This window comes from Coenobita brevimanus, chromosome 68, assembly GCF_032717465.1.
Source record: "Coenobita brevimanus isolate Jiangsu-jjx chromosome 68, ASM3271746v2, whole genome shotgun sequence".
Classification (NCBI taxonomy): domain Eukaryota; kingdom Metazoa; phylum Arthropoda; class Malacostraca; order Decapoda; family Coenobitidae; genus Coenobita; species Coenobita brevimanus.
This window is the reverse complement of record NC_137021.1, coordinates 31,026,774-31,039,153: the sequence shown is the minus strand read 5'-3', so window position 1 is coordinate 31,039,153 and position 12,380 is coordinate 31,026,774.

The window sequence follows — 12,380 nt, the reverse complement described above, 5'->3', positions numbered from 1 at the left end:
GGACATCCTGGTCAGCAGTATAACGCCCCTCATTGCTGGACAAGTCACCCAGGCCATGTAGGATCAGGTATCCCCACATGCTACAGGTAACGTGACCCGATCGTGCCTCATCACAAATATTTGCCCTCTCGTATCTGCATGTTAAATATATATTTACTTTTTTTTTTATTTACTGCAGCCATGAGACAATACTAGGTGATGACATGTCTCCCTAACCTTATATTATTTAGTACTGATCACATTTTTTTCTTGGTACTGTGTTTATACAAAGAAAACAGAGGCAAAGAGTAGAAGGAATCATATCTTTTTCCAGGACAATATGAACAGAATAAAACCAAAAATAAGGGATCCTGATTATTTTAGATACCTGGTCATATTGCCTTTAAAAGAATGGAAATCAAGGATGAAGGGGTATGCAGACTGCGGAAGACACCTTCATTATTGACCTATTCCATACGTAAAAGTCTGAATATCGGTTAATCACTGTAACAGAGTGATAGAAAACAAGATGACTGGAACGAAGACAGAGCCTGGAGGGGGGCAATAAGAGTACGGAATTTTATCAGTAATAAAAATGGCAATATCATATACCTGATGTTGTTTCTCCTCCAGCAGTGAACCCTACCATGCGAGGTGGAGGAGAAACACTTCTCATCCGTGAACATGACTCGCTACCAAAAGTCTAGGTTCTCCTGGAAGTAGCGTTGAACAAAGGCTAACCTCCCCTCTCTGTGTTGTTGTGTCAGGCGTTTCTTCATTGCTGGAATTCTATGGTGTATACCAGCGTCATGCAGCCTTCGCCTGACAGTCAGCGCAGACACATCTAACTGAAGACTGTCCCTTATGGGCATCGCGTTCGTAAGGGGAGTTGGCTCTGCTGGCGCGACAATAACAGAATCTTCAGCCTGGGTGGTTCTTCGAGGGGCTCCCGTCCTTTCTAACATGCACGTATTCTATTCTATCTATCTATTGCCAGACGCCTCAATCCATTTCGGGGTGGCCACAAACAAATCGCCTCCACGTCACCCTGTCCCTCGCCATTTCACTGCCCTGCTCCCAACTCACACACCCCTCTCTCATATACCTCTCCACCCCATCCCCTCATCTCATCCTCGGCCTCCCCCTCCCTCTCCCCCCTTCCACCTCACTCACATACACTCTCTCCGTCAGTCTTTCACCCTCCATCCTCTCCACATGGCCAAACCACCTCAGTGTATGAAAGTATTCGCTATTAGTAAATATGGCGCTAATAAAAATCAATGCCGAAAATCTAGTTTGGAATAACATTACGAGTATGCATACTTGTGTTTAAATAAATTTTATATGAAAATATTGTTACAAGGGCAACTGTTGTACTAAATAAACTGCTGCCTATAAAGCTAGTGTCTTAGCGAGATTAAATGCACCTCAAGGCCAGATATCCTAGTTTCATCCCATCACTGCACGGGACAGCCCTGCAGAGGCGATTGCTTGACAGTGGTTCATGGCTCTGCTTGGCCAGACAGACCAGGGTTACACAACAGCAACAACAGCTATACATCAAGAGATGGGAATTGAAGTTTCGTTCTTAGAATGACTAGGACTGATTTGTATGTGACCGCCATAAATCAAAACTCTGTCAGTTCCTTCCAAAGAAACGTAAACACACAAATATCCATTCCATGGAGATGCCTGGACACACTGTGTTTGAAATAATGGGGCACTGTGCATTGGAAGAAGACATGCTGAGACATTCCAAAAAATTAAGTCGTATACAAGAAAGACAGATTACTAGTTAACAGTTGCATTGCAGAGTGGGTGGGAGGATGGGGCAAGGCTGGTGCCTCGTTTCAGTCATAATGGGGGAGAGATGCAAGCAGAGAATTTAGATGAACAGTGGTGTGTGTGGAGAGAGAGAGAGAGAGAGAGAGAGAGACCGACGGTTATGTAGTTATGTAGGGGAAACATCATGTAGGCTACTTCATCATAAAACATATCATTTCCATTATTCCCTAGACTCCACCAATCGTCTTCATCTGGTTTTGAGTATGAATATGAGTTTTAACTGTTCTGATATTTCTTAAATGTTTGAATATCTTGACTGCATACAAATTATTTTTAGCTGCTTGGATTTTCTTTGAAGCGGTAGAACAGGTCACAGATACTGAGCTAAGATGGTTAGCTGAAATAATGCCCGTGTCTAGGGATTAAGACATGTGATAACTCACTAGCTCGCCTAATCACACTGATTCATAGCCGAATTTCTTATATTTTGTTATGTGCATTTCTGCTATTAGTACTGTATTATATTTTTTAAGGCACGCGAATATAAACATAATTTCATCATTTAATCAGCAGTAAGACTGACTGATACCTGCGAGTATGAAAATAAAATTCTCATTTCATTTAACAGTCGGTGAGCGAATGACATTGCTTTGATACTAGCTAAACTCTGGTTGCTCGTGGGAGGTTCGAAACTGTAACCTGTCGTCTGGGAAGGAGGGGCCGAGACTAGCGCCTTCCACATTGGGTGTAGTACGAATTTCTGAACGGAGCTGTACAACTTAGAAGGTTACAGTATTGTTGAATAGAAGGATGAGAGTTGGTGATAGGACAGAACCCTGAGGAACTCCAATGTTGATAGTTCTAAGAGGAGAACGGTGACCGTCTACAACAGCAGCTATACAACGACCAGAAAGGAATCAAGAATTGATGGCACAGATATAAGGATAGAGACCATAAAGGGACAGTGTGGAAATCAGATTTATACCTGACTCGATCGAGAGCTTTTAAGATGTCAAAGACAATGGCAAACCTTACGCCAAAGTCCCAAAGGAAGGATGATCAGGGGTCTGAAAGGAAGATGAGAAGATCGCCAGTGGCGCGTCCCTAGCCGAACAGATGCTGTCGATCAGAATGAAGGATCTGACAGGTTAGGTGTTTTAAATATTCTGTGTTAAGCATATATTAATAACATTTAGAAATACAGAATGTTCACGCAATTGGCCAAGAGTTAGAGGGCTGGGAATTGTCAACCCTCTTTGGGACAGGCTGAATGAGAACAAACTTTAGGAAGAAGGAAAGGTACAAGTTGATAGACAAAGGTATAAGAATTTAGTTTGGCAGGGTGTAAGCCTGGCAAATTCAGGTGAAGTTAAAGTGAAAAAGTGTATAGTACTGAAGGTCATTGACATTCGAGTACGAAAGTCTAGACTAACTTTAAGAAAATCGTTTGATAGTTCCAAGAAAAAAATGATCAAGACGTTCCCAGGTATAAGTAGTTATCTAATTTTGCCATCGATTATTTGACACTCTGGCGATGATATTGTCTTGCTGTAACGTTAATTAGGAAAAACAAACAGTATTAAGATTAGTGCCTCTGGACTGCAAGTAGGGTCATAAAGGCAGATACTCAGAAAGTTCCAGTCTTTTCCTAGAATATGAAACGTACCGGAAGCAGTAAAATGTGTACATCAGGGTTCCTAATAGAACTGTTGGGTAAACAGGTACAACAGACATTAATTTCGTCCATGGCTCTGACCGATGCCTGATTGAGTCGCAGAGAAGGTGGGGTTAAAGAATGGAGACAGTACAGTTATAAAGCTGTGACATAAGTGAGGAGAGGTTAAGGGCTGCAGAGGCGTGAATCCTGCAGCGGCATAACTGGCTCTTACCCCTGTTGACTAGATTCCTAGATCACTGAAGACTTAGTAAATATAAACGTCTAGTAAGTTTTGTCAGAGTTAATTATAGGAATCCTCTACAGACGCAAGAAGTAAGTTTCAGACCCATCCCTCCTCACATCTTACAGTCTCACCGGCTATCTGTCATATTGAACCTTGTGCCGTATCGTAGATTGCCATCAGACTATTCCACGAAAATATAAGTTATCTGAGCTTTTAACAAGTTTTATTTCTTTATTCTAAGCATATGCAACCTTTTTGTATCCCAGACTTGCACAATATATACTGAACAACATATCAGCTAAATGCTAACACCTTAACCAAAAACTTCCTCAAACTGAAGACTGTCTGGCGTTATGATGCTGTAATTACCTATCGAAAAGCGGATGGAAGTTCCTAGCCGGAAACAAGTTCCAAAATGGGTATGTCAAAATGACAGATAGAACAAATCTGTTTTTCTTTAAGTAAAAGAACAGAGCAAGGAAAAACAAATGAATGAAAAAAATCCATACATCAGATTACTGGTGTCCTCTGTTCATTAAAAAAATCTGTAACTATTGGATTTGAACAGCTGTAGGTTAAAGCTTGGGGGAAAACAATGCAGTTCGGGGAATAAAGGATTTCTGATAGGCTGAAGTTCTGCAATATGGCAGTGTGACATTCCAATCATGAGCACTACCAGATGCCTGTGTAGCACAATAGAAGGCACAGAGGTGGCACAATGGTTGCAACTTAGTCTGAGCATTTGCCATAAAAGGATCTGTAAAATAATGCAAGGGAGGCAACATTCCTTCTTAGCTGTAGGGGAGGTAATTCGTTTAAAATAGCAGGGTTATTAATAAATTTAACAGGGACATTGACTAAAATATTAAGGGTCTATCACAGGTGCTATCGTAGATAGCCTATTGCACGTCTTAATGTGGTCAATTGCCATAATACCGGTGCCCTAAGCTAAATATATTATCCAGGTGATAGTAAATATAAAGCAGCAACTCTGACATTACAATGATTGCGTTTGTCCACATAGACATCATTTCTTCTGCCGGTACGTAAAATCCATAAATAGCCGGAAAAGAATTATAAAAAAAAAAAAAAAGCAAGGCATAAAGAATTTATTCATATCAGGAAAATATCTCGTACTGACGAAGAATAGAGCAAACTTCCTTTACAATTTCATTGTCAGCTGTGTGTGTGTGTGTGTGTGTGTGTGTGTGTGTGTGTGTGTGTGTGTGTGTGTGTGTGTGTGTGTGTGTGTGTGTGTACGTATTTATGAACTAGAAGCCATCTCACGATGGGATCTTACCACCCGTTTAGCCGGAAAGTTTTTCCTTAGCACAGAATTTGGTGCCTCCATTTCTGATTTGACTCTAATTCAGGATGTGCAACACACACAAACAAAGCTAGGCAGCCAACCTCACAACTGAAAACATTACCACTCTGCTCGATTCACAACGCGGGTGGTAAGTGGGCGGAGTGGCAATATTTTCAGTTTAGTTGTCAGGTTGGCTGACTGGCTTTGTTTGTGTGTGGGTAAACAATATATCTCATGAACGGCTTGAGCTAGCAACATGAAACTTTCAGTGTACCACGATATGGGCAAAATCTTGGACGAGTTCGAATATTGGCAGTAAGGGTCAAGGTCACCAAAGGTCAACTAGTTGACCTTTGGCAGCCATTTTGGTTTGCGAGATATCTTGTTTACCCACCCACAAATGAAGCCAGCCACCCAAACTCACAGCTGAAAAGATTACCACTCCGGTCGCTTCGAAACGCGGGTGGTAAAATCACACATCACTTGTGCGTACATGTATCAAAAGTTTTTGAAGTTTTAGGCGACAATCGACCTCGAGATCTCTACTTAGAAGCTAGGGACCATTGTCACTACACATGGCGTGATAAAAGCCAACTCACTTGAATTCTATGAAGAACCAGGTAAATCCATTAAGAAGGATATTTTTCAATCAGAGCCCCCGTGATGACACATGTTTCAGAGTCATCAAGATATTGGCTTAGTCCCTCCCAACTCGGCATGTGACAGCAGTTTTAATCTATCCCAGCCAGTACAAGCACCTTCCAATATGTTGGAGAACACACACATTACACGTACAAAGAGGTACAAAGGAAAGCAAACAGCCATAGACCTGTTGGTCCTTTCGTGGCTGTTTGGTATGGGGAAGCTTGTGACTAACAACACTATTCTACAACTTAAGGACAAGGATAGAAAAGCAGGGAGGCTCCCCCTACCACTCATCAAAGTCTCCAACCGAAGCCAGCAGGAAATAGTGAGAAGGATCACAATATAGCATAGAAAAACTGTCATGGAAATTTCATAGGAAAGAGAGAAAGGATATTTTAATCTAAAATGTCTTTGTTTCCTTCACTCTTCCCTCTTCCTTCTGCCAATGGGTGACTCTACAGTACATTGAGTGACAAGCCAAATGGTTTCCTGTACACTAGGAAACCATTTACTACGCTGGGTGGTAACCATTCAACCAAATTATGGCGTCTAGTGGTTTAGTGGGTAAATAAGGTGCTCCAATCGGATTGAGCCTGTGTAGGTTTATATCCAAGAGATGGTTGGGGTTTATTGCTCATGTAATGCCACTCTGGGATGAGTGAGCCTGGTCATTCTCATCCTAAATGTCAAGAGCAACTTACCTAGCCCTGGCTTCTTACGCTCCTCTATGGGACGGCATGGGATTGGATGATGGATGGATGGAAGGATGGATGGATCTACCTGAAAAGGATGTCAACAATATTTATCAACGTCGTTGTGCGGGTTACATCATCCGGGCTCTGATATCTGTATCTATCCATCTCTATCTATCTATCTATCTATTTATGTATGTATGTATCTATCTATCTCTCTATATAGATAGATAGACAGAAAGGTTGATAGAGATAGATAAATAGATAGATAGATATAAATTTGTATGTCTACATACAGAAGCGTTTTATTCTGAAGTAAACATATTAAGCTGGAGGTTAGACAACAGATACTTTTCCAAGCGACCTTTTAATGTTAGAACTGTATCACAGTTTACTATACAGTTACCTCCCCATCTCACACTGCCACAGGCTACAACAGCAGTAGTTCAGTATAGGAAGGACGTTACCTAGTGAGCTGTTCTTCCTATGGTCAGCCTTTATGTGTACAGCACACAAGATTACCTCAGGCGTCGTCCATAAACACTGGCTTCCTAAGCTCACTGTCTTTATTTTCCAAATAACCACTGGTCAACACAGTTTTTCTGGCGTGACTGTTTGCAACGGATTTTAGGTAAGTTTGGGGTGCTGAATTCGAATTTGGTATCAGTTTTTGTGTATCACATCAGGTTTTTGAGATATGGTATGCCGTACGTTTATTGAAAATTCGCAATTTTGCACTAAAGTTTAAGAATTGGTAGAGTAAAATGATTCAATTTATTGGATATTTGATACTCAAACTACAGTGTTGTTTTTGTTTTGATCTCACATGGCCATTTTGTCATCTAATAAGTTTAAAAAGGCAAAAATGGTAAACCATAGGTCCATAGATCTGATAAGTTACACAAAGTTAAAACAACAGTTTTGTTTTTTTTCGCTAAAAAGTAACAACAGTCAGTAACACCACTGGGTTATTTCAATTGTAAAATGTTTTTCTCAAAGACATTCTGTTGTGTACAGCATCTGGAACATCTCAAATAAGGCTCCAGCAGTAATCAGCCATCATATTACAGTGCCATCGGCCTTGGTAGGGTTCTTCCATTACTTTCATATCCTGGTGAAAACGCTCACCTTGCTCTTCGCTCACATGGCCAAGATTTTATGGAAACTTGTCCAAATGGCTATGCAAGTAATGCAATTTGATGTTCATCTTCCATCCTATTGCTCACAAACTGGACAAGAACTCTTTCACGATTTCTTTGTAGTTGTGTGCTTTCCGGTTTCCTGAAAAGTTTTTCACAACACAGGCAAATGCTTTCCAGGCTCTTACCTCAATAGGTGACATTGAGACAACAAACTGTGGATCGTTCAGCAACTTTCTGATTTGAGGACCATCGAATATTCCGGCTTTTTTCTTCTCTTCACTTAGCGCAGGGAAAGCTAAGCATATGTAGTTGACACAGTTCCCGGAGTGATCAAGAGCCTTAATAAACTGTTTCATTATGCCAAACGTAATATGAAGTGGTGGCAGAATGATATTATCTGGATCAACCAATGGCTCATTTATGATGTTCTTATGTCCAGGTGTCAAGCTGTCTCTTAATGGCCAAACAATCTTAACCCAATGCTCTTCCTTTGCCCTACTATCCCAGTAGCAGAGATAGGATGGGTATTTCGTGTTGCTACTTGTTCCCCTAAAAGGAAGTTCACCATTTTTAAATCAGCACAAATCAACCAAGCATGATCATTGTATTTCAACTTTTTCAAAACAACTTTCATGTTGGCATATTCCTCTTTAAGGGTCACTGAGTGCCCTATAGGAATCGATCCGAAAGTGTTACCATTGTGAGGCAAGGCACATTTTAGGCTTCTTTTTGAACTGTCGATGAAAAGCTTCCATTCATCGGATACATATCTTGATAATCCCACTTCCAAAAGAAGTACTTCAACATCGTTGCAATAAATAAGTTTGTTATCTGAAGTGAAGTACTTCCACAGCTTCTCTATCTGATACGATAAAATCAGATGCTAGTGCCATGATGAAGATTTTTTTTTCTTTTAGCCTTGAAGCCAACAACTCAGAAGATTGTTTGGGCAAACCCAAGTCTCAAATTAAATCGTTCAACTCAAACTGATTGAACAATGAAGGTTAGCCTAACGAAGTTTCTGATGGATGAAAATCCACATCGATTTGTTCATCTCAACTTGAGGAAAGATGCAAGGATGATACTGAAGTTCCTTCATCAATATCTGGGAGGGAAGTAAATATAGGTACTGGTATGTCATCACAACGAGGGATCGGTCTTAAAGCTTATTCGAGTTTGGGATATTTCAAATACTGTTTGTTTATTTCTGCTGAATCCTTTGACTTTAACAAGATGGAAATAGCAATCATCGGTATGGTTTTTTGGCTCCCTCCAAATCATGGGAATGCCAAATTTGAGCTTCACATTCTTGCCTTGAGACCAAGATCTCAAAGTCTCCACATAAGTTTTGTGAACTTTATGAGGAGCCCAGCTTTTGTCCTGGTCTCTCAAGGGTACCTTAAAATAAGCAAGGTACAATTGTTTCACAAAAATAGTGATGTTGCACCTTGGAGAGGCTAAAGTGAAACAACCACAGATGTAGCAAAGAATATTTGGATCATTGCATCTCTGAAGATGAAGCAGTAGACATGATCTGATCAGGAAATTGCAGTCCAACCACAAATTAATCTGTAAAGCAGAAACAGTAAGATTAACCTGAGGCGTCCCGTTGACGTATGGATACGTTACCACATTTTGTCACGGTGACACCCGATGATGTATTAATATGTTTTGCAATTGCGAGTTCCGTCATTTGCACATTTTTCAAGTTTCACGGGCGATTTTTGGTAGGCATATGTGGGAGACCTTCCTCTACCCAATGCCAGGCGGGGATAATGCCTGGTCCCACATGACCCCCTCCCCCCCCCACACGCCATTTTCTCAGCAACTCACCTGTTAGGAGTGACCTGGCCAGTAAAGACATGTTGCACCACGGTCTCTCCAATTATGAAATTCAAGGCGAAAGTGGTTCCCGTGGTGAAGGACAAAGGAAGAAAGAAGCCAGAGGATGAAACAATCAGAAGTGATGAGGCGGTAATGTTGTAAAGGAAGGTGCCATATGTTGATGTGTTTGGTGAGTGAACAATGCTTATATCGCCTATATTATTGTGTGAAAACCAATATACTCTTGTACTACATATAAATTCTTACCAAATAAATAAATATTTACATATGATGAGTGGTTTGGAATAGTTACCCCTCCCAAGAAAACGTATTCTCTGGAGCCTGGCCTGAGAGAACACGGCACCAAGGTGAGGGTACTGTTACCTGTATTGGTATTTCTAAACTCATATGAGCACTTTGTCCCTGAATTTTCTATGTTTCTTATAAAAATCGGAGGTTTTAGCCCCCTCCCAAAAAAAAAACTTCGAAAATCTGCCAGGGATTTGGGGGAGGGGTCATTGGTGAAAAATTTGCCGAGATGCGGCGGGTTAAACACTACAGTTTACAATTTAAAATTAAATAAGATCTTTATGTATTAGCATATATATGCCCTAACCAACCAATACACTTTGAGAGAAGTGAAGCTCAGTGAATGAAGTCAGCTTTATACTAAGAAATTTCAAGTGTAACTTCTCAACCATAAATGCATAAGTAAACTTTTTATATTGTTGACATTTGCTAATTCATATTTTTTGATGCCATAACATACAACTTGAGGCTGCTATCCGTCAAAGAAAAAGTCCTTATCAATCCTAGTGAGAGGCCACTTGCAAGGGCCCCTTTACCCTCCCCTCCTTCTTTATCCAGCCCTTAAAGACACATAAACAAAGAGTATGGAATAGATTTAAATATGTAAAGGCAAAATTAGGCTTAAGTTTAGGCAAATAAACCAAGTTTGCTCTCCCAAAGTGCAACACCTAAGGACCTAAATCGGTTCACTGAAAAAAATGTTGCATACCTGTAGCATGAAAATTAGATGTGATAGAGTAAATCTGAGCTCATTTTCGGATTCAGCACCCCAAAATTAGTCAAAATCCATTATCAAATCCCATGCCAGATTTTTTTTTTTTTGTAGACCAGTGCAAGACTTAATGCCAACTTCACCATTCTCACAAGCACTGGAGCTATAAAAACTTTACTAACTACAATTACACTTTGTGTCTGACAACACTTCACTATTTTCACAAGTACCGATGATGTACAAACTTCAGTAAACACTTCACTGTTTTCACAAGTACCGAAAATATACAAATTCACTGCACTGACACTGCACTACACTCAAACTGAACTGAAAACCGACTGAACTTGAACTAGTCTCTCCCCGATCCTTATATAAGCTTGCATTGTTCGAGAATGATCTACATTCTACGAGCACAACAGTTCTTGTGTATTCCAGAAAGAGAGAGCACATTTACCAACTCGGAGAAAATAAAACATGCAGGAGTTTTCTTACATTACATAACATTGTACATTGTTTACCATACAAACCCAAATCAAATTACACACTGTAGCACCAGTCGATCAGGGCAGTACTCCCAAGGTGGATGGAAAGCTGATGAAAGGGAGAGCTGGAGCTCCGGTTTCATCAGCCGTCAGGACTAGTTCCCAACCATCCCCCTTTGCCGAACTTTTTCAGTGACTCAGTAACAGAGAGGAGGCCAGCATGCTTTCCAACACAAGTTTCTCTAACTATCAACATCAAACTATATGCACAGTACACACTACACTTCGTTTTCCAAAATTTAAAAAATCTAATCATGGCTTTGAACTACATAGCCTCAGAGTTCCCAGGGGGGGGGGACCATAAATGTCCCCACCTTCCGCCCATCTCCCGGCGACGACTCGAGCTGCCTGGAACAACTGTCTGACTCACTTCTTCTTCATTTCTGCAACATTCGTGGCCTTTCTTCCAACTTTCCCTCTGTTGAGCACCACCTCTCCTCCTCTAAACCTCACCTTCTTTTCATGAGACTCAGCTGTCTAAGGCAACTGACAGCAAACCCTTTTCTGTATCCTCCTACTTTTTCCATACTCATTTCAAAGGCTTAAGTGGCTGTTGTGTATACATATGCAACGACTTATCTTGCTCTCCTGTTCCTGAACTCGATTCTTCTGAAATCTCTACACTCTGGTTTCAGCTTTCCGGTCATTCTCTGACTATATATATTTGCATTGTTTACTTATTCCCTCATTTTACTATCAAAAATTATTCAACTATCTTACTTCTACGATAGAACACATTCTATCCATATCTTCTTTCTCTGAAATCTCCACTCTAGGAGATTTCATTCTTCACCACCACCTTTGGCTCTCCTCTCCTTTCACTGATCCACCTGGTGAACAAGCCTACACCTTTTCTATCCTTAATGACCTAGAGTAGCTTGTACAGCACCCTAGCCGTATCCTTGACTGCCTTGAAGAGAGCTCCAACATACTTAACCTCTTCCTTACAACTAATCCTTTTGCTTACACTGTTAAACTTTTCTCTCCACTGGGCTCCTCTGATCACAACCTCATCATCTTAACCTGTCCTCTCACTCCGGTACGGCCTGTGGACCCTCCAAAGAAATGTCGTCTGTGGCACTTTGGAGCTGCAGATTGGGAGGCCCTCAGGCAGTACTTCTTTGATTTTCCCTGCAGTGATTATTGCTTCCATGGCCGGGAGCCATCTGAGTGTGCCTTGCGCTTTATGGAGGTTATTCTCACGGGCATGGAAGCATACATTCCTTTCTCATATCCTTTGACTAATGCAAGAAATCCCTGGTTTAATCACGCTTGTTCTAATGCTGTCTGCAACAAGGAGAGGGGCTATAAAAGATACGAGAGCCAACCCACTCCTGAATCACATCTTTTATATGTTTCTGCCTGGAATCATGCTAAGTCTGTTCTTAGCTCTGCTAAAAATAATTTCGTCTATACTAAATGCTCTCATATCTCCAACTCGAATTCTTCCCGCTCCTTCTGGCACCCTGCCAGAAACTTTTCAAACAACTTTACCTCATCATTCTTCCCTTCTCTTTTCTACTCTGATGGTTCTGAAGCT